The 21,166-nt window shown below is 56.2% G+C and overlaps 1 pseudogene; it reads right to left on the bottom strand.

The window, feature by feature from the left end:
- Positions 1-736: 736 nt before the first annotated feature.
- LOC104674512 overlaps positions 737-21,166 on the bottom strand; it is a 36,236-nt pseudogene continuing 15,806 nt past the window's right edge.

The following is a 21,166-nucleotide window of genomic DNA, read 5'->3' as shown; positions in this document are numbered from 1 at the left end:
AGGCACTGCACCTGGAAACTTGCAGCCTGACCAGGGAGGCAGGCAGGAGCTCATGCAGCCACCAGCAATCATGCAGATGGTATGCAGTGCAGTCCTAGAGTGTGTGGGACAGACAGCTACCTCCCCACCCTCTTTTCTGGTCTCTGCTGCTCCTCCTAGTTTTTCCTTTCTCCATATGCTCTCCCTGCTTTCTCCCCCACCTCCTCCTATGTGGAGGGGAGGAAGGAGGAGACAGGGAAGGAGCAGAGAAAACTTGGCAACTCCATCTGAGGGGTGCCTCCAGTGTCTGCCTTCTGAGTAACAGGGTAGCTCTGACACCTCCACCCTGGTCGAGGGCTAAGGGTGGCCCCTGGGGGCTCTGGCAGGTAGAGAAGGCTGGGCATGGCAGGAGAAGGGAAGTAGGAAACAGGATAAACCCTACTGTATACAGGGTGGCGCTTGCAGGGTAGTGGGGCAGAGGACGAACAATTTGGAGCTGTGATTCTGAATCCAGGGCTTAGCACCACAGGAAACTAGACGTGGAGAGACCAAAGTCTGAGGAAGCTGAGAAACTGGAGGATTAGCGGGGACAGGACTGCTCCATGGGAAAAACCAACAGCATAGGGGCCATAGGTCACTTAGTTCAGCCAGACTCCAGGTCCTAGTTTCCATCCTGGCTCCATGTTTGCGCACAAGACCCACGCACTGGACTCACGTCTGAGGATGGACAGACAGAACACACTGAGTCTCACGCTTGGCCACATGTCTTTATTCCGAGACCCTGTCCCTTTGCAGCACAGGGCCCAGTGGAGGCCGCCCTTCCAGGGAGCCCAGGCCCATGTGGACGTGTCAGGAATGCTGTCCCCATCCAGCAGGGCACAAACCTCTCCTGCTCTGACACTGCACGGTGACTAGTGCCAACTCAGGGCAGCTCGTCTGCCAGCGCACTGTTCAGACAGTTGTAGAGGTAGATATACTGCTCCTGGAGATGGACACAGAGTTAGAAGGCTCGCCCCGCCTGCCCTAATCTAACAGAAAAAGGCTCCCTTGTGTGCCCCAACCCCTAGGGCTCCAGCTGGGAGAGCACACGGCGGTCCACAGTACCACCTGGTGGCTACCCGGGTGGTGGTGCCTAGAGGCCTGGGCAGAAGCTCCCTCATCCCCCTGCCCCTTCCCACAACTGAACCCCCACGCCCCCACCTCAGCCCCATTGCCTCTGGTCACCTCTCAGCAGCGTTGGGGTCGTAAGGCTACAGGCCTGAGACCACTGCGGGGTCACGTTAAAAACATCCATGGTGCACTCAGACCCTGCCTGCTGCAGCAGCTGCTCCATGGCCAGGAAGGTGCCCAGCTGGGTCGTACCATTGCTGCAAATGACCTAGAGTTGGATGAGGTACCTAAAGGGGATATGGCGGGGGTGTATGGGGATGTGGGGAAACCCAACCTGGGCACAGGGACTGAGAAGGGACACTGAACACTTGGTCAGCCAGCCTGGGCCCAGGGAGGGAGGCGGTAAATTCCCACCATATTCCTGAGGACAGGGTGGGGTGTGGAGAAGACAGGGGGCCATTGTGAGACTGTGTCCTTTCCACCCACAACCCAAGCAGGGCTCAGGGAGATCTGAGGCTATGCCAGAGGGGCAGGGAGGAGCTTCCAGTGTCCACTCCCCCAAGACCGTTGTCCAACACCACCTGGAGCGGCTGAGCGGTGTGCCCGGCTTCTTGCTGTTGCCCCGAGAGCAGCACGGGCCCACAGCAGCCAAGAAGGGCAGCAGGTTGGTGGCAGGCAGCTCACGCCCAGGTTCCAGGTATGGAAACTGCAGCCTCTGCACCTCCCTTTCCTTCCTGCTGTCCTGGGGCAGAGACGTGATCGGCATTAATGCTGGAGAGGGCAGAGGGAGCCCGCACATGACTCTTCCGCCACACACCATCCCATGCCCTGTGGCCCAACACCTACATGTGTAACCCTGAAGAGGGTACAGAGCCAGCCTGCTGTGCTGCTCTCGGCCACCCAGTGCACTGTCACCATGTCTGTGACAATGGGCTGCATCTCCATTGGCCAGAACTCCTGTGGCTGGGACCAAGCTCAGGCAGCTTCCTGAGATCTCTGCCCCTGCCTTGGTGACAGACAGCATCGCAAACTCCCCGCCTCCATCCTCAGCCCTAACTCCTGAGCCTCCCTTCCTCTGTCCTCTGCTCTGTCACCTTCTCCGTGGCATCGGGTGGGCACCCAGAGACAAGCACATGAGCCCCGTGCTGCCACACCAGCTTCCAGAGCTCCTCTGGCCCTGCGGGGCCAGTCAGCACCACATGGTCACGGCCAGAGGGCCCATGCTGCAGAGCACAGTTCATGGGCTTCCAGAGACTGAGGGTGTCCCCTGTCCAGCCCACAACTCTGGGAGCCCCCAGCAGCCCCAGCCTGGGAAGTACAGGTGGTCAGAGAGGGCAGGAAACAGTGGCAAAAGCAGCATCATGTCACAGGGAAGAGCCAGGCTTCGGGCATGTCGTCGGGGGGGCTCTCCTCCACCGGAGAAAACTGTCCCTGAGAACAGTCATCTGAGGGAAGACAGTGAGGGTGAAGCTGCCAGAGGCCCCCCAGCCCGCGCTGGCCCCCTGCCTCTCCCCAGGGTCCGCAGTGAGACTCACAGGAGATGGGGCTGTCCTGCTCATAGCCAGGAGGGCGCGGAAGAGCCAGCCTCGTCCTTGATGGCTTGCAGCAGGAGCTGGGAAGGAGATGGGTGCCCTGAGCTGGGAGGTCCCACTGCAGGGCTGGCTCCACAGGGGAAGGCTGCCCTTGGCTGTCACCCACTTCCTGGTCTGAAGTGTACCTCGTACTTCTTCAAGAAGCCAGCGTTGGCATTGGCTGCCCTCTTGGCACAAGCCTGCATGAATTTCATCACAGAGATGGGCCAGGACCTCGTTGAGGGGTTGAAGAGGGAGAAGGCACTCAAGGTTCCCCAGCTCCCCATTCTAGTCTGCTCGGCTCTGCCCACGAACAGGAGCAGGGAGCCTGCCTGTGGGAGGCACAGGGAAGCTGGGACTTACTCAGAGATGTTGGAGGGCGCTTCCAGAATCTTGTTCAGTAGGCAGCTGTGCAGGAAGACGTACTGGCTCTGCCAGGGGGAGGGGCATCAGGCTGCTCCGAGAGAAGCGAGGGGGGCCTGCAGGGAGATTTTCCAGGCCCTGACCAGCAAGGCAGGGATGGGGTAGGAGGGAAGAGGGAGCCACTGAGAAACCTTCCTTCCACCGTCCCATGGTGTCAATGCTGACAGGGTCCTGTGCCACCTCCCCTTTCACAGAACAGGAAGCACAGCTCAGATAGGATGGTGATGTTTTTGAAACCCTCTCCCCAGGGTCTTCTGTGTGCCCCATGAGCTCTCTTTCCTGGTCCCTCCTGTAGTCCCGTGGCCACCCACTTCCCTCCCACTCCTTCAGGGTCCCAGCTGCCCAGCCCAGCCTGCGAGGCCCTCACCGGGGCCTGGATCATGAGGGGCTGGTGCATCCGGGGTGCAGACACAGAACATGTCTACCATCTGCTCCTCCTCCAGCTGCTGCAGCAGCCTCGACAGGGCCACGAAGGTGCCCGTCCGGCTCATGCCCACACTGCACGGGCAGCCCCTGAGGAGCTGAATGGGCAAAGGGGCTGCCCATGTTCCCAGATCTCCCCACAGTCCAAGAGCTCCCCATATCCCCAGGCCAGGCAGGGGGCTCTCCACCCTATGCACACACCTGCCCTCACCTGCAGTGCACCAGGATGGGTCCCATGCCTTGGGTGGCCCTTGCCTGCTCCTGTACCAGCTCCATAAAGGCGAGCAGGGAGCTGGGGGCCTCGAGGATGCTGTGGTTGGGCCAGGTGGTGAACCGTAGTTGCTTCACCCTCTGCTGCTGTTGCTGGGCAACCTGAGAAGGGGGTGGGAAGGGGGCAAGGAGGCAGAGGGGCCCTGTTGCTGTTCCTTATCTTCCTAATTCCAGGCTCCTGTGCCACAGACCTCACGCTTTCTTCCCCAGCTGCCCAAGGGCAGGGGTGATGCAGACCAACTGTTCCTTGAGGGTGGCAGTTATGTCTCCCCCCTCAGGATGCTTCCTGAGCCCTGGGGTCCTTCTCTAGCTTCCTGGGTAACCTCTGCATATAGAGGGTGCAGGGCAGAGGAGTGATTCAGGTCCCCGGCTTTCCTACCCCAGGAGTGCACAACCTGGGAAGGCAGATGGACACAGGGGGCATAGGGTGAGGCAGGAACCCTGAGCTGGCATGGGGGAGGTCAGGAACCATCATGTCTCCCCTGCTTTTCCTTTCCCTCACTGTGTGGCCTCAGATAAGCCCTTAACCTTCTCTGTGCCTCCCTACCCCTTCCAAACACACACTTCCCTGGGTGTGGCTGAGTGCTTGTGGTCCTCAGAAAGAGAGGGCTCCAGGGACCCAGGAGGTGAGGCAACCATCTCAGGGATCTCAGCTCTAAAGCCTGTCCCACCTGCTCATCCTCAGGGCACGCATGTGCTGCAGCTGGAATTCCCGCTTGGTCCACTCATCCTCAGGCTCCTTGGCCAGGAGGTAGATGGTGATGTGACCACGGATGACCAGGGTAGAGTCTGCCGGCCAGTAATGCTCACACAGCACCTGGGGCCAGAGGGTTGGAGAGGGGAAGGGCGGCTGTGGGTCCAGCCCTGTCACTGCTGCCCCCGGCTTTACCCAGTCTCACCCCTCCCTACCCACCTTTCTGGTCCCTGCCACTCTGCTGGGATTCTGCTCTTTGTAATGACCCAGCTCCAAGGCTCCCTCCTCCAGGAGCCACTTTCCCTTGCCTGGGCTCCGGCAGCCTTGCTCTCAGACCTCTCATGACACTCAGGATTCTGAGTCAGCTGCTAAGCTCCTGTGCCAAACAGGACAGCCCTTATTCAGCAGCCATTGGCCCTGGGCTCACTGCTCCAGCAAGAGGACAGACTCGGCAGCCTCTCTGTGTGTCCCACGGCCCTGCATCTGCCAGGCTTATCAAAAGGAATGATCCATGATGGTACCTTTGACACCAGCCCTGGGCAGTCCCTACCCCTTGGTGCCTTCTCTGCCCAGAGCAAGAAGCCCGCAGAAACTAAGCCAAGCTGGGAGCTTACATACCTGGTTCCTCCCACTGCCTCCCCATCCCAGGGACGACCCCATCCTGGGTCTGAGTGGGAGGTGGTTCCACCACCCTCCAGGCCTGATTGGCCTCACTCCAGTCTGCCCCGCCTTCCCTGTGGGAAGATGCCAATGGGACCCTTCCCACAAGGAGAACGTGCGCCACCTAGTAGCCTTTTCAGGAGACTGCAAGGCGCACTCACCCTCCCGTACTTCATGCCGACAGTTAGCACGACGATGGCGCGGACCTGCAGCTCCCACACTAGCCGCCAGAAGTCCTCCAGCATTTTCTTGAGAGGCCCCTGAGGGGCAATGAATTCCTGTGGGTGGATGGGTGTAGCCCTGGGGTGTAGGGGACAGAGGTCAGGAACATGTTAACGGGCGATGCTTGGTGTGAAGCACACAGCAGATTTCCAACATTCGACCTCCAGGAGTGAGGATGCTGTGCACACACCTGCATGCGTCCAAACACACGAACACATGTGCACCCAGAATGCAAACCAGGAGGGCTGACTTCAGAGACACCACCCCATCCCTGTCCCGCCCCAAAGGGACAAGAAAAACCCCAATGAAAACAACAAGATACTGACATGCATTAAATAGCCCACCTAGGTCACCCTCTTCACCCACCCAGAGGCGCCTTCCTAAAACCAAACTGCGTTTCTTCCGTGCTCAAAAATCTTCTATGGCTCCCCGTTACCCACCAAATAGAGTCCAAAGCCCTCAGCCTAACAATCAAGCCCTCCTTCATTCAGCCCCAGGCTATCTTTCCCATTACATCTCCCACCACCCAGCACTTCCCCATTCCCTCACCCCTACGCACTATTCCCCGCCACACACACACACACTGCCTGAACGTTACTGCCTGGCTGTTCTCTGGCTGCTCCTTCCAGTCAACAGAATGTCCTTCCCTCTCTCATCACTTATCAAAATGTTACTCATCCTTCAATAAATCAAATGTCCCCTCCTCTGGGAAGCCTTTCTTGATTCCTCAGGTGGAGGAAATTTCTCCTTCCTACATGTGCCCTGAGTACGGTGTTTTTTCCTCTATTACAGCCCTTGTCACAATGTGTGAATGTCACATATGTGCCCATGTGCTCCTTTGAAGGTGGGAAATGTGGCTAACTCAGCTCTGCCTCCTGCAGGCCCAGCACAGAGTCCAGCACAGAGCCCAGCACACAGTAGACCCTTGCTAGACACCTGCTGGACTGAGCTCATGAAGCCCAAGCTGGTGATCTCCTAGAGAGCTGCTACAGCTAATGAAGGACAGTGTGGCCTGCAAACCAGTCCATCTCCTGAGCAGATCCCAGATCCCATGGACAGCCTCACTGGTGGCCCTTACTGGGATGAAGTTGGCATTGATGTAGTCAGAGTGTGGATCTCCCTCCAGCCGGGTCAGCCTGACCGTGGAGTGGTCATCTGCAGAAAGTGAAAGCTGTACATTCAGGGCTGGGCACATGAAGCCCCCCGCCCCTATGCCAAGCCCTAGCCCTCTGCCATGCCTTCTCTCCTGTCCCCAGCACTCACAGGGTAGCACATGTGGGTAACGGTTCTTGGTGGTGTTGGCACCACCAGCCCAGCCTCCAGTGTGGGCTGCTCCTTGCCCACCTCCTTCAGCTCCTGCAGGGATCAAAGGCAGGCACTGGTTGCTGAAGTAGACCCATCTCACCCCATGCCAGGAGAGGGGCAATAGGGACAAGTGTGCAACTGGGAGTTCCTCCAGACCTTCAGACAGGTCCCAGTCTTTCCTCCTCTGAGCCCAAGGGTGGTAGAGGCCTTACCTCGAATTCCAAAAAGAAAGCCTGGTGCGCATGAGCACTCTTGGCCTCCTGGCTCTGTGGATAGGGATGGGCCGGTGGGTCCACCTGGTGGGAGGGGGAGAGGGTAGCCTTCCAGCCTTAGGTTTGCAGAGTCCTGCCCTGACCTCCCCTGGGTGACAGGTACAGAGCAGGGGACCTCAGTCCTGGCAGCACAACCTGATCACCTGAGGGCCTGTTGGAAACGCGGATCCTGAACTGCACCCTGGGTGTGGAACAGTGTGCATTTCCAGCAAGCTCCTCCAACGCCCAGCCTGGGCTGCAAACCACCAACGTGGAAGAACAGAGAAGGGGCAGGGGACATGTATGCATGTGCACACACACACATGCGTGAGTCTCATAGACTCCCTCCCCAGGTCCTGAGGAGGGCTTCTGTGCACAGCCAGTGCTCAGTTAATGTCAGCCCCAGGCTATCTTTCCCATTACATCTCCCACCACCCAGCACCTCCCCACTCCCTCACCCCTACGCACCCCCGACCCCTACAGGAGGTTGACATGAGGGAAAGACCTATGGCCTGATACCATCTACATGGTTAGTCAGGGAGAAGGTGGGAACTGGAGAACGTGTGTGTGATGGTTAATTTTGTGTCAACTGGGTTGGGTCACAGTGCTCAGAAGGTTGGTCAAACATTATTCTGGATGTTTCCATGAAGGTGTTTTTTGTATGAGATTAACATTTGAGCCGGGCGCGGTGGCTCAAGCCTGTAATCCCAGCACTTTGGGAGGCCGAGGCAGGCGGATCACGAGGTCAGGAGATCGAGACCATCCTGGCTAACACGGTGAAAACCCGTCTCTACTAAAAAAATACAAAAAACTAGCCGGGCGAGGTGGCGGGCGCCTGTAGTCCCAGCTCCTCCGGAGGCTGAGGCAGGAGAATGGCGTAAACCCGGGAGGCGGAGCTTGCAGTGAGCTGAGATCCGGCCACTGCACTCCAGCCTGGGTGGCAGAGCGAGACTCCGTCTCAAAAAAAAAAAAAAAAAAAAAAAAACCATTTGAAGTGGTTGGCTGAGTAAACTCTAATGTGGCTGGGCCTCATTTAATCAGTCGAAGGCTTTCATAGAACAAAGACTGACCTTCTCTGAGCAAGAAGGAATCCCGGCAGCAGGCTGCCTCCAGATGCTTCCCTGAGCCTTTGGCCTGCTGGTCTACCCCAGATTCCTGGACTCACCAAGTCACCACAATCACATGAGCCAACTCCTCAACATCTCTCTCTTCCCCCCTCTCCCTCTCCTCTCTTCTCCCCCACCTTCCGTCCTCTCTCTCCCTGCTCTCCTCTCTCTTCTCTCCACACACACACACCCTGTTGGTTCTGTTTCTCTGGAAAGCCCTGACTTATGTATGAGTGCATTTGGAGGAGGAAGGGGGCACGTGGGCAGAGAGGAGTGGGGAGCGAGAGGTCCAGGCATTGAAAAGGTATTTGGGGAGGTATGGTGGCTGAAGAAGAAGAATGGGGGTCTGGCAGAGCCTTGCAACCCCCTGACTGGGACACAGTCACAGCAGAGTGAGGGCCAGGGGAGCTTCAGCAGTGCCACCATGGTCCCCACAAGGCAGAGCGGCACAGGAAAATGCGCTCACCGCAGGTTGTAAGCTGTCAGCTCTTGGGAAAACGGGAAGGCACATGGGGGCACATGGGAGGCAGCCCCAGGGGCAGGGAGCTGGCCCACTCTGGTCATGAAGTTCTCTCCAGCCCCCAGCCTTCCCTCCCACTCACCTCTGCCCCTTCACCCTCCTCCAGCACAGCAGGCCCAGCACAGCACAGATGGTGAGGACACAGCCGGCCATGAGGCCCTCCACTACCGGCAGGGGCACTGCTGCGGGGGGGACACTGGCCCGGGGCTCTGTGGAGAGAAGGGAAGAGTGGAACATAGCCTTGTCCCACAAACCCTGGGGGTCATGCCAAGCTCTCCTAGACCTGAGACCCTCTGGGTGAAGGGTAGAGTGACAAACCCCCTCTACCCTAGTAGTCCCAGATATCAAACTGAGGCCAGACATGGCTGCCTTGGGGGAACATCTGGATGGGAACTGGGAACACCTGGCAACCCCTCCCTGACCCCAGCTCCTCAGGATGCCCCAAAGACCCCACTCCCTTCCCTGACACCATCAAAAGAAAAGAAAGCTGGTAGAGGCCTGGTTTCCTGGACTTTCTAGAACTGCACTGTCCTTATACGGTAGCTACCGAACATTCGAAATATGGCAATTCCAACTTATGATTTGCTGTAAGTGTAAAATACACACCAGATTTCAAAGACATAGTAAGAAAGGAAAGAATGTAAAATATCTCATTAGAAGTGTTTTTGGCCGGCCGCAGTGGCTCACGCGTATAATCCCAACACTGGGAGGCTAAGGCAGATGGATCACTTGAGGTCAGGAGTTCAAGACCAGCCTGGCCAACACGGTGAAACTCTGTCTCTACTAAAAATACAAAACTTAGCTGGGTGTGGTGGTGGGTGCCTGTAATTCCAGCTACTCAGGAGGCAGAGGCAGGAGAATCACTTGAACCTGGGAGGAAGAGGTTGCAGTGAGCCACGATCACGCCACTGCATTCCAGCCTGGGCAACAGAGAAAGACTCTGTCTCAAAAAAAAAAAAAAAAAAAAAAAAGTGTTTTTAATGGGTCACATGTTGATATTTTAGATATTTTGGTTTAAACAAAATGTCACTAAAATTAATTTCACCTGTTTTTTTACCTTTTTTTTTTTTTTTTTTTTTTTGAGACGGAGTCTCGCTCTGTCGCCCAAGCTGGAGTGCAGTGGCCGGAATCTCAGTTCACTGCAATCTCCGCCTCCCGGGTTCATGCCATTCTCCTACCTCAGCCTCCCGAGTAGCTGGGACTACAGGCGCCCGCCACCTCGCCCGGCTAGTTTTTTGTACTTTTTAGTAGAGACGGGATTTTACCGTGTTAGCCAGGATGGTCTCGATCTCCTGACCTTGTGATCCGCCCGCCTCGGCCTCCCAAAGTGCTGGGATTACAGGCTTGAGCCACCGCGCCCGGCCTTTTTACCTTTTTAATGTAGTTTTAAAAAGACATTTTAAATTACTTATGTGGCTTGCCTTACATTTCTATTGGACAGGGCTGTTCTAGAGCCCCGATGGCCTGGGAGCATCCAGGTATAGAGGGGCAGAGCAGGAAGGCAGCGTGAATATGGACAACAGCCGACCACTGCAATGCCTCAGACTCTCCTGCCTGCACTCTCAGCTCGCCCAGGCCAAGTCTGCTGCCAAGAGCACTTTCGTCACTGGCTCTGGGTCTACCCACTCTGCTAGGACATGTTATCCCAGTAGTCTAAGTTCAGTCCTTCCTGCTACTGGTTGGTGATGAGCCACACAAGAGGGTTCCCAGTTCTCCTCCTCATCTCCAGGGTCCAGCGGGAGCCCATGCCCAGTGCCCACCCTACCTGAGAAGGCTGAGAAGGAGTTAATGGTCTCAGGAGGGCCACACCTGGTAAAGGCTGCAATGCTGAGCTTGGGCAGAGAAACAGGACCTTCTGCTGGGGAAGGGCAGGCAAATAAGGTGAAGCCCCTCCCAGCAATCTGGGTCACAAGCAACAGACACTCAGACAGCAAGTGCTCCCTGGAAGGGGTGTCCGAGGAAGAGAAGAGACAGTCATGGGTTCTTAGTTTCCATTTCTGGTTGGGCCAGTAAAGCCCCTTCCTCACCCCTCTTGTCTGCTTATCACTAGAGACAGAAACTGAACACCATGGCCTCAGGCTGCTAAAAGCCTAAAACAAAACAGAACAGAGCAATAACAAAATAAGGCAGGTTGGACAAGCTTGGCACAGGTGAAATATCATGCTATCTGCCACCTTACAGCAAACCCCATCTTCCTTGCCTGAGAGTAAGAGGAAGCTCTAGAAATAGGTACCTGAGCCGGCACCCCTGTAATCCCAGCACTTTAGGAAGCCAAGGCAGGCAGATCACCTGAGGTCAGGAGCTGGAGACCAGCCTAGCCAACATGGTGAAACCCTGTCTCTACTAAAAATACAAAAATCAGCCAGGCATGATGACCTGTGTCTGTGGTCCCAGATAGTCGGGAGGTTGAGGCAGGAGAATCACTTGAACCTGAGAGGCAGAGGTTGCAGTGAGCCGAGATCAGCCACTGCACTCCAGCCGGGGTGACAGAATAAGACTTTCTCAAAAAAGAGAAAGAAAAAGAAAAACATAGGTACATAGATATCCTGGGAACTGCCCTGGCAAGCTGAAATAATATACTCCACTTTCCTTTTTGAAAAAAGAACCACATAACAGATACATGTTCGGGTTTTTGCCTTGTCTGCCAGGAAGCTCAGTCAAAATAACTCTATTGGCCTTAATGGACCATCACATGCATTCTGTTTATAAGTCAATCCAGATCTCTTGTTTCTTTACAAAGCACAGATGAAACTTACAAGTTTCATCACTCCCTTCAGCCTTAGCGCTCACCTATACTGGGAACCTGGCTCGAGCTGCCCATTGCATATCTCTTTGGTGTGGCCACAGTCCTCTGTACCCACAGGCACTGTCCAGGATCTCGGCACAGCCCAGGGCTCCGGGTAGAAGGGATTGGGGAGCAGGACGGCGAGGTAGGAGTCATGTCCTCTGTAGTAGCGGTCACGCCACGTGTGGTTGATGGCTTCCCCAGAAGGCTGAGGCACTGAGAGAGGAGTGCAGAACAGGCAGCACAGGGTGGGCAGTGGGGCCGAGGCCTCTCTTCCTGCCACAGAGGGGCTGCCTATCTCTCTAGCGGGTACCCACCAATCACATTAGCACTCTCCTCCAGAACGCTCTGGTCCCCCTTCCTGCTCCGAGACTGACACCAGCCTCACATACTTCATCTTACCAGTCTCAGTCCCCATCTTACCCCACCGCCATCACCTACTCCATGCCACGGCTAGGGTCTCCCCATCCCCTCCTGGGCCCAGGACTCATGTGACATGTTGATGGTGGCAATAATGCCATACCACTGGATCTGCCCGACATCCTTGCCAAATATACCCTGCGGGATCATCACTCCCATTTCTGTCCCAGGCTCCAGCTCAGGGTCCGGGGCTAACACTGGGGGATGCCAGGCTGGGGATGGAGAGGAGAGTGAGGACCTGACTGGGTGCCTAGCAACCCATCTTCAAGGGCAGGGACCATACCTTCATAGCCCCAGTGCCCCTCAGTGCCTGGGGCTAAATAACCAAGGCTGGGTGCAGTGGCTCACGCCTGTAATCCCAACACTTTGGGCTAAGGAATATAATTAAATAAGGACTAGAAGGTTCCTGGGCTAGGGTACCAGGACACGAGGCTCAAAACTATGGTATCAAACTAGCAAGATCAGGGCCAGAGGAAAGGGCTGGGCCCTGGAGAACAGAGAAAAACTCAAGCAGCCAGGACCCGAGGAGTGACATCCCCAGGAAGACATGGAACTGTGGCAGCATGTCTCCCCCACAGAGAAGCTGCCTACCCTCAGCAGAAGTGGAGCACACCAGAGTGACCCCCCGACTCCACAGACCGTTCCTGCCCAGCACTGCGAGGCTGAGGCGATAGGAAGGGGCAGGCACCAGGCTGGGCAACAGGACTGCATTTTTGGAGGTGTCAGCCTGGAACACGCTGACATTGACATGAATGCCCATGAGGTGGGCATTTCCTCCTGCCGCCAGCTGCTCTGCCACCACCACACAGGTGCCCACCGGTGGTCCGCAGCAGGCACCGTCCAGTTCAGGGCCAGGAAGGTGGCCTCAGGCTGGCACTGCACATCCTCCACAGGGCCAGGCTCTGTGGGAATCAAAAGGCTCTGCGTTGGGTGGGGGTCAGTGCACTCCCCATAAGCAGGGCTTCTGGGTGAAGGGCTCTCAAAATCTGCAGGCACAGAGGGACTGGGCATTTATACCCACGGAAAGGGATCTCGGCCAGGCGGAAAAACATCTCCTTTGGACATGACTGCCCACCTGGAGAAGCGTAAGGGGCATAACCCAGAGCAGAGTGGGTGCAGCATCCATCTGGAGAGAGCAGTGCCTCAGAGCGGAGCAGGCAGGGGCTGCCCACCTGGATCAGACCTGCATCTCCGGGCACCTTTGTCCTCCTGCTGCTGACGTCAGCATACCAACAAGCAGCACCACGCGGTGAGTGGACGCCTGCAGCGGCCCCACCTGGCACAGCACTGACAGGGAGAGGTTGCATCCAGGTGTGAGGCCCCTCAGGATGAGGCGAGCTTGACCTGGCACCAGGGGTGCTCCCAGGAGAGGTGCCCCACCTCTGAGAGTTGAGATCCCCTTCCTGCTCCAAGACTGTGTGCCCCCAAGGGGCCGCTGACCCAGGCCAGGCTGACCACAGTGGTGCTTGCATGCCTGGACACCAACAATTCACTGGGTGGGCACAGGGCTACAGAGGGAGGGAAAGAGGGAGGGAGAACAGTCAGCCAGGCCACCAGCCCCAGTCCCCAGAGTCCCATGCTTGATGCCATGGGCCTGTTGACCCCTGCAGGGCCCTGGGGTGTGGAGATGGAAAATGGGCTAAAGGGGGCACCACTGAGGGAGGACCCAGGGCTCTCTGAGGCAGCCTTGCTCACCTCTCCTGCATCTCTGCCTTCCCCATGCCTCACAGGTCCAGCCAGAGGTGTTGGCTGCTGCAGTGTGGAGGGGCCCAGCCTGCATGACAACCTCCACCTCGTACTTTGTGCCTGGAGTCAGACTCAAAAAGCTTGTGCTGGCCACCTTGGCTCCCACAGCGCTGGTGCTTGCCTGGGTGCTTGCCTGGGTGCCTGCCTGGTACAGGGTCACCTGGTAGCTGTCTCGGCCTCTGGAGGCATGAACCCAGGATGCCCAGAGCTGGGGGGGACCTTCACTCGTCACATTTACCAGAGGAGGGGCAAGCAGGCCTGCAAGGAGAGCAAGATATGGAGGGTGTGGAGAAAAGGGAGAAAAGATCTACACTAAATCTCTGGCTCCCCTTCCCCAAAGATCCCCAGTTTATCCCTCCATCCTTGGCCCTATCAATAAACACCCAGGAGCTGGAGACACCATTTCAGAGCATCCAGTGAGCCCAGGATTCCACTGGAAAGCAGGGCCCGCCACTGACTCCAGGCAGCAGAGTCCAGGCTAAGCCTGAGTTGAACAGATGAACTAATCACTTACTCTCACCACACTCCCACCGCTCTCAAGGCAGAGCTAGGCTGGGCAGCATGAGTGTTAAACCATGTCCCTTCTCCCAGCCCCTGCACAAAGTAGCTTTTAAAGACCCTTATGGCTGGGTGTGGTGGCTCATGCCTGTAATCCCAGCACTTTGGAAGGTCTAGGCAGGTGGATCATCTGAGGTCAGGAGCTCGAGACCAGCCTGGCCAACATGGTGAAACCTGTCTCTACTGAAAATACAAAAATTAGCTGGGCATGGTGGTGGGCGCCTGTAATCCCAGATACTTGGGAGGCTGAGGCAGGAGAATTGCTTGAACCCAGAGGCAGAGGTTGCAGTGAGCCGAGATCGTGCCACTACACTCCAGCCTCCTGGGCAACAGAGTAAGACTCCAGTTCAAAAAAAAAAAAAAAAAAAAAAAACAGACCCTTATGTGCAGCCAGGTGTAGTGGCTCACGCCTATAATCCCAGCACCTTGGGAGGCCGAGGCAGGTGGATCACTTGAGGTCAGGAGTTCGAGACCAGCCTGGCCAATGTGGCGAAACCCCAACTCTACTAAAAATACAAAACTTTGCCACGCATGGTGGCACGGGCCTGTAATCCCAGCTACTCCAGAGGCTGAGGCAGGAAAATGACTTGAACCTGGGAGGCAGAGGTTGCAGTGAGTTGAGATCACACCACTGCACTCCAGCCTGGTAGACAGAGGGAGACTCCGTTTCAAAAAAAGACCCTTACGAGGATGAACAGGCAGGTATCTGGAGGTCCAGGCAGCATCCCTCCACCCCTAGAGCTTGAACTCACCTGAACTCAGGAGGCACACAAGCCTGGCCCAAAAGTCAATACTTCTTTATAAATGGGGACACTGAGGCTCAAAGAGGGCCAAGGTTTGCTCTAGGGGCTGAGTCCCAGCTAGAACCCAGGTCTCCTGACTCCCAGGGTGACCTCTTTCCAGCTCCCTCCCAGTCTTTACTCCAGGCAGGATCCAGACAACAGTGACAGGGGCAGGAGGAGGCTGGGAGGGGAGACCCAGGGCAGGGGTGGAAGGAGCCACCACATTGGAGACGGATGCGCTGAGGGTGGGGAGGTCCATCTGTCCCTCAGCTCCACCAAGGGCTCCACAGGCAGAAACAGCAGGAGGACTCAGGCCACATGGGAGGGGCTTCCCAACCCAACTCTATGGGTCCCCAGGGCTTCCGGGGAGAAAACCTCCCAACGTGTCCTGCACTTCAGTAAAGGCAAGGAGCATGGAGCTGGTCACACTGCCTGCTTGAATCCCAACTCCCCACTGTGCTGAGGAACCTGGCGCAAGTTATTTTCTGTTTCTCTGCCTCAGTTTCCTCATCTGTGAAATGGAGAAAACCACAGTAACTACTTCCTAGGCTTGGTGTTATGAGACTTAATGAGGGCACACAGGTAGAAGACCTGGCTGAGTGCCCAGTAAACGCTAGCCATTGCTGTTATGCCTTTTTTTTTTTTTTTTTTGAGAGGGGGTCTCACTCTGTCACCCAGGCTGGAGGGCAGTGGTTCGATCTCGGCTCTGCAACCTCTGCCTTAAGCTAATTTTTGTATTTTTTTTTTTTTTTTTTTGAGACGGAGTCTCGCTATGTCGCCCAGGCTGGAGTGCAGTGGCGCGATCTCGGCTCACTGCAAGCTCCGCCTCCCGGGTTTCCGCCATTCTCCCACCTCAGCCTCCGAGTAGCTGGGACTACAGGCGCCCGCCACCGCGCCCGGCTTGTTTTTTGTATTTTTAGTAGAGACGGGGTTTCACCGTGTTAGCCAGGAGGGTCTCGATCTCCTGACCTCGTGATCCACCCGCCTCGGCCTCCCAAAGTGCTGGGATTACAGGCTTGAGCCACCGCGCCCGGCCAATTTTTGTATTTTTAGTAGAGACGGGGTTTTACCATGTTGGCCAGGCTGGTCTCGAACTTCTGACCTCAAGTGACTCACCCGCCTTGGCCTCCCAAAGTGCTGGGATTACAGGCGTGAGCCACCGTGCCCGGCCTTGCTATTGTTATGATTAACCACTTGTGGCCCACTATCACTCACCTCCCTACTGCCAGCCATGACAGAGCATGAGGAATGTCATGCCCAGGGCCACTATACAAGTCAGCAAACCCCTTCTAAGAAGGGTCTGCCCACCTTCTAGAAGGCCTAAAGGGCCAGGGCCCTGGGGGAGTCCCAGTGAGGGGAGTGGGGTTACCTGGTGCCTAGGGACTGAGGGAACAACCCTAAGCTGGTACATGCCCCACCATCAGCCCAGCTGCCTGCCTGAAGACCACAGAGGCCAAGGGGACATGCAGCTCCCTGGGAATCCAAGGAGCACGGTAGGGGAGGGCCATCAGAGGGCACTCACATGTCCAGCCTGTGGCGTTGGTGCTGCTGCTCTGATCCGGCCCCTGCAGGGTGGCCAGCTGCACCAGGAACTCGGTGCCCGGAGACAGCTAGGCCCAGGAGAAGTTCTGGACCTCTGCAACCAGAGTCTCCTCCCTTTCCAGAGTCAGAGGCCTCAGGCTATAAAGCTGCACCTGGAAGTCCTCCCTACCCACTGATGGGGGACTCCAGGAAGCCCTCAGGGCAGGAGGCTGGATGGCAAGGTTCAGGCTCAAGTTGGCAGGAGGAGCAGGGACTGGAGGAAGGACAAGGAAGAAATAGATGTGGAGTCACCCGAATCCCCTGCCTCTCCCTCCATGAGCTACACCCATCTCCTCAGTCCCCAGGCAAGCTCCCAGCACTCCCCACCTAAAACCCCCACTTCCACAGGGCTCAAAGGCCACACTCCTTTCCTTCCCAGGAAACCCTCTTAGACAGATGCTTGCCCAGACACCTGCTGCCCCGCTTCCTCCCTGTCTGCCCTTTGAGGGCATGGTGCCAACCCTCACACCTCTTAGGGCCCCAGTCTCCAGCTCACCTGCTGACGTTCAGTTCCGGTTCAGTCTGTCTCTGGCCTGTGGACCTTGGTGCATGCTTAGCCTCCTGCTAAGGTTCTCTCTACCCATCCTCCCCAGCCCCAGCAGATGCCCCTGGGCAGGACCCCACCCTGTCCCCCACCAGCTTGCTCTCACTCAGCTCACTCTTCTCCAGGAAACCTCCTCTGACTTTTTAAGCAGATGTCCCTTCTGTGAGTCCTAAAAGATTAGACTGAACCACATAAAATTCCTGAGGTGCAGCCATTTTAACCAATAGGAATGCAGTTTCATAGAGTTCAAGCTAATACATTATGCACATTCCAATTAGTGCATTAACAGGTATTATGACATACAAAGTAAGCCATCTGCTTACTTGTCTTCCTGAGGCACTGAGGACTATTCATCACTTTGGCCTCAGCAACTGGTTTCATGCCAAGAAAAAGAGTCATTCATTAAATAATTGTGGGATAGATGGATGGATGGTGGATGGATAGATGGATGGATGGACGGTGGATAGATGGTGGGTATATAGCTAACCAGATGGAAGGAGGTAGAAATTGCTTGCAGATACATTCATGAAAGGTCTCATCTTGTACTCATGGCCTTCTGAGTCAAGAATATGGCACATGAGGCTGGGCGCAGTAGCTCATGCCTGTAATCCCAGCACTTTGGGAGGCCGAGGTGGGCAGATCATGAGGCCAGGAGTTCAAGACCAGCCTGGCCAACATGGTGAAACCCCGTCTCTACTAAAAATACAAAAATTAGCCAGGTGTGGTAGCAGGCACCTATAACCCCAGCTACCTGGGAGGCTGAGGCAGAAGAACTCCTTGAACCCTGGAAGTGGAGGTTGCAGTGAGCCGAGATCACGCCACTGCACTCCAGCCTGGATGACAGAGCAAGACTCCATCTTGGGGAAAAAAAAATATATATGGCACACAGTTCAGCCACAGTGGCTCACGCCTGTAATCCCAGCACTTTGGGAGGCCAAGGTGAACAGACTGTTTGAGGTCAGAAGTTCAAGACCAGCCTAGCCAACATGGTGAAACTCCATCTCTACTAAAAAAAATAAAATAAAAATACAAAAATTAGCCAGGCAAGGTGGCAGGCACCTGTAATTCCAGCTACTCAGGAGGTTGAGGCAGGAGAATCACTTGAACTCAGGGGTTGAAGGTTACAATGTGCTGAGATCCCGCCACTGCACTCCAGCCTGGGTGACACAGCGAGATTCATCTCAAAAAAAGAAAAAAAAAAAAGAATATGGCACATAGAAGTGCAGAGTAGAGGATGCCAGTCCCCCAGTCCACCACCTGGGGCTGGCCTCCCACAGGCTGCAGCCAGGAACTCACAAGTACAGGTGTGGATCTTCTGAATGCTGGAGTTAAGGTTCCCCGCCCAGGCCCACACTGACACGGCACAGCAGGAGCTGGGCACCAGACTCCTCAAAGTCAGGCTGGAATTGTCCGGGCCCAAGTCAACAAGACTGCCCGGTGACCTCTGGCTGCCCTCCTAGTGCCAAGCAACCCTGTAGCCCTCCCGCTGTCCTGGTGCTGGGGCCCAGTCAATGGCCAGGTCAGAGGGGCTGCCCCTGCTGATAACCTCCAGTAACTGTGGTGCCATGGGACCTGAAGAGAAAGGTAATTTGGTGAGGGGTCCATATACCGCCTGCAGCCCTTTGGTGCCCCCTGCCCAGCTCTTCTGAGCCTCTCCCCTGCTCTGACCTCCTTCCCCTGGCAAGGCCTTCCAGCTGCAGGGCCAGGGAACACAGTGGCTGGTACTCACTTGTGCGGCCCGTGAGGCTCTGGGTGATGATTACCAGAGATGAGGCAATGTCCACACAGAAGCGGGCCCCAGGCACCAGCCCATAGAAGGTGATGTGGGTGGCACCAGGTGGCACAGAGGTGTTTCCAAGGAAGCCCAGGTTTCCCTCCATGTAGAGCAGGGCCCGTTTCCCGGGCTCCTTGGAGGCCTCCAGCCCATCCAGCTGCAGCTTGGCATCACTGCCTTGTCTGGACTGGGCTGCGGAATCTGGAGGTAAGACAGGCCCCCGAGAGTGAGGCCCCACCTGCCTCTGGACGCAGACACCCCTGGGCAGGATCCTGCCCTGCTCCCCACCAGCAGGGACTCACCATCCAGCCAGGCACTGGCCTGGGTCCAGGCACCATAGGGCCCCGCTGGGACCTTCAGCTCCAGAGCATAGTGCCCAGTGGGCAGGGGCCCCGGGAATGTGACACTGTAGGCTTCAGGGCCCACGGTGATATTCTTCTCCACTGGCCCACTTAACTTCAGCAGGAAGCCATCCTGGGCAACTGGCCCTACCTTCCTGCTTGCCCAGAGCTTGGTGGGTAGGGGAGTCAATACCAGGTCGAGGGGGGCAGAGGGATCTGTGAAGAAAAGAAAGAAATATGTGCAGGAAGACCTAAACACTGGAGGGGAGAAATCCCACGGGTTCTGTGCTGGCTTCTTTCTCTACGCACTGGGCCATGCCTTGTCCCAGTGTTAGCAGCCACCACTTGCCACATTCTGAATGAACACCGGGATCTGGCTGTTACCATCTGGCCATGGAAAATAACAGAAATATACACATCAAGTGATTAAATGTGCACCTGCCAGCATGGTTCTGAACACTACATGTAGAAACCAACACAGAAAGAGGGTAAACACTTGTCCAGAGATGCATAGCCAACGGGTGGCAGAAACAAAACTCAGAACACGGCAGTCTGGTTTGTCTGCCTTTAACCACTGCACAACGGGGCCTCTCTAAGTAAAAACTCAGTGAAGCCATGGCAAAGCCAACATGGGCTCTGCAGGCATCCAACCCAGGTTCAGGTCAGCTCACCCATGCACAGGCTACGCGGGAAATGCTGGGTTTCCTCTCTCTGAACCTCCGCTCCCTCTGCCATAAAATGGGGCTAATATGACTTACATAGGGCTGTTCTGAGGATTCAACGAAACCATACACAGAAGGTGCTTAGCACAGGCTGGGTGCAGTGGTGCACACCTGTAATCCCAGCACTTTGGGAGGCCGAGGCGGGCAGATCACGAGGTCAAGAGATTGAGACCATCCTGGCCAACATGGTGAAACCTCGTCTCTACTAAAAATACAAAAATTAGCCACACATGGTGGCGCATGCCTGTAATCCCAGCTACTTGGGAGGCTGAGGCAGGAGAATCACTTGAACCCGGGAGGCAGAGGTTGCAGTTAACTGAGATTACACCACTGCACTCCAGCCTGGCAACAGAGCGAGACTTCATCTCAAAAAACAAAAACAAAACAAAACAAAAACAGAAAGTGCTTAGCACAGAGTCCAGCACACAGAAGGGTTCAATTGACAACTACTGTCACCACCATCATCCCCTCAGATAGGTGCCCACCACCAGCCAACTGGAGGTGCACTCCCTCTGAGCCTCCAAAGATGCCACCTCCCCTGCCAGTTGCATCCTGCCTACTTCACCCACGGAGAAGAGATGGGAAGTCTCGGCTGTGTCTCCTTTACCCCAAAAAGCACTCCCAGGTCCACTCTGTGGCATTGGGCCCCACTGCCTAATAGGGCCCAGCAGCAACACTGAATGTCAGCTCATGTGGGGTGCCCGGAAACAGGTGAAGAAAGGTGTGATGGGAAACTCCCCGTCTGACTACTGCAGTCAGGTTGGTGCCACCTAGGAGGTCTATAAGCACCATGTGGAGCCAGGCAGCCCCCCTTGGAGCCATTCCTAAAGGCTTGCAAGGCACTGGTACCCAGGGTATGCAGCACCAGGTGATCTAGAGACACAGGGGCTGGAGGAAGGATGGAGGGAACAAAGTCAGGCTCAAGAAAGACCCTTGGAGCAGGATGCTTGCAGGGACCCTGGCACTAGGGAGCACAAAAGCCCAGGCACACAGGGACACGGCTGCCGATGAGGCGCCGGACTTTCCACCATTCCCACCACTCCCAGATTGGCTGCCACCTGGGGCCTTGCCCAAGTGCCCACCTTACCTGTCCACTGATGGAGGCTGGTTTTTGCTTGGAGGTTGCTAGCCTAGGTGTTAACTTCCAAAATACACTCACTACCTGGCAAGAGGTCTCCAAAATTGTAGGACAGGGTGCCCGGGGGCATGAGATATTATGTGCCAATGTCTGGGATTCTAGGTGGTAGAGGAGAAAGCGATAGCCATCCTGCTCCCCGGGGGCTTCACCCCATGAGGCCTCCAGGCTGGATGGGCTTCCGGGGCTGTGGAGCTGCAGTCCATGGACAGTTGGCGGGGCTGCATCAGAGGGAGAGAGAGAC

Source organism: Rhinopithecus roxellana, chromosome 1 (assembly GCF_007565055.1).
Source record: "Rhinopithecus roxellana isolate Shanxi Qingling chromosome 1, ASM756505v1, whole genome shotgun sequence".
In the NCBI taxonomy this organism is placed as follows: Eukaryota; Metazoa; Chordata; class Mammalia; order Primates; family Cercopithecidae; genus Rhinopithecus; species Rhinopithecus roxellana.
This window is presented reverse-complemented; position numbering and strand designations above follow the sequence as displayed.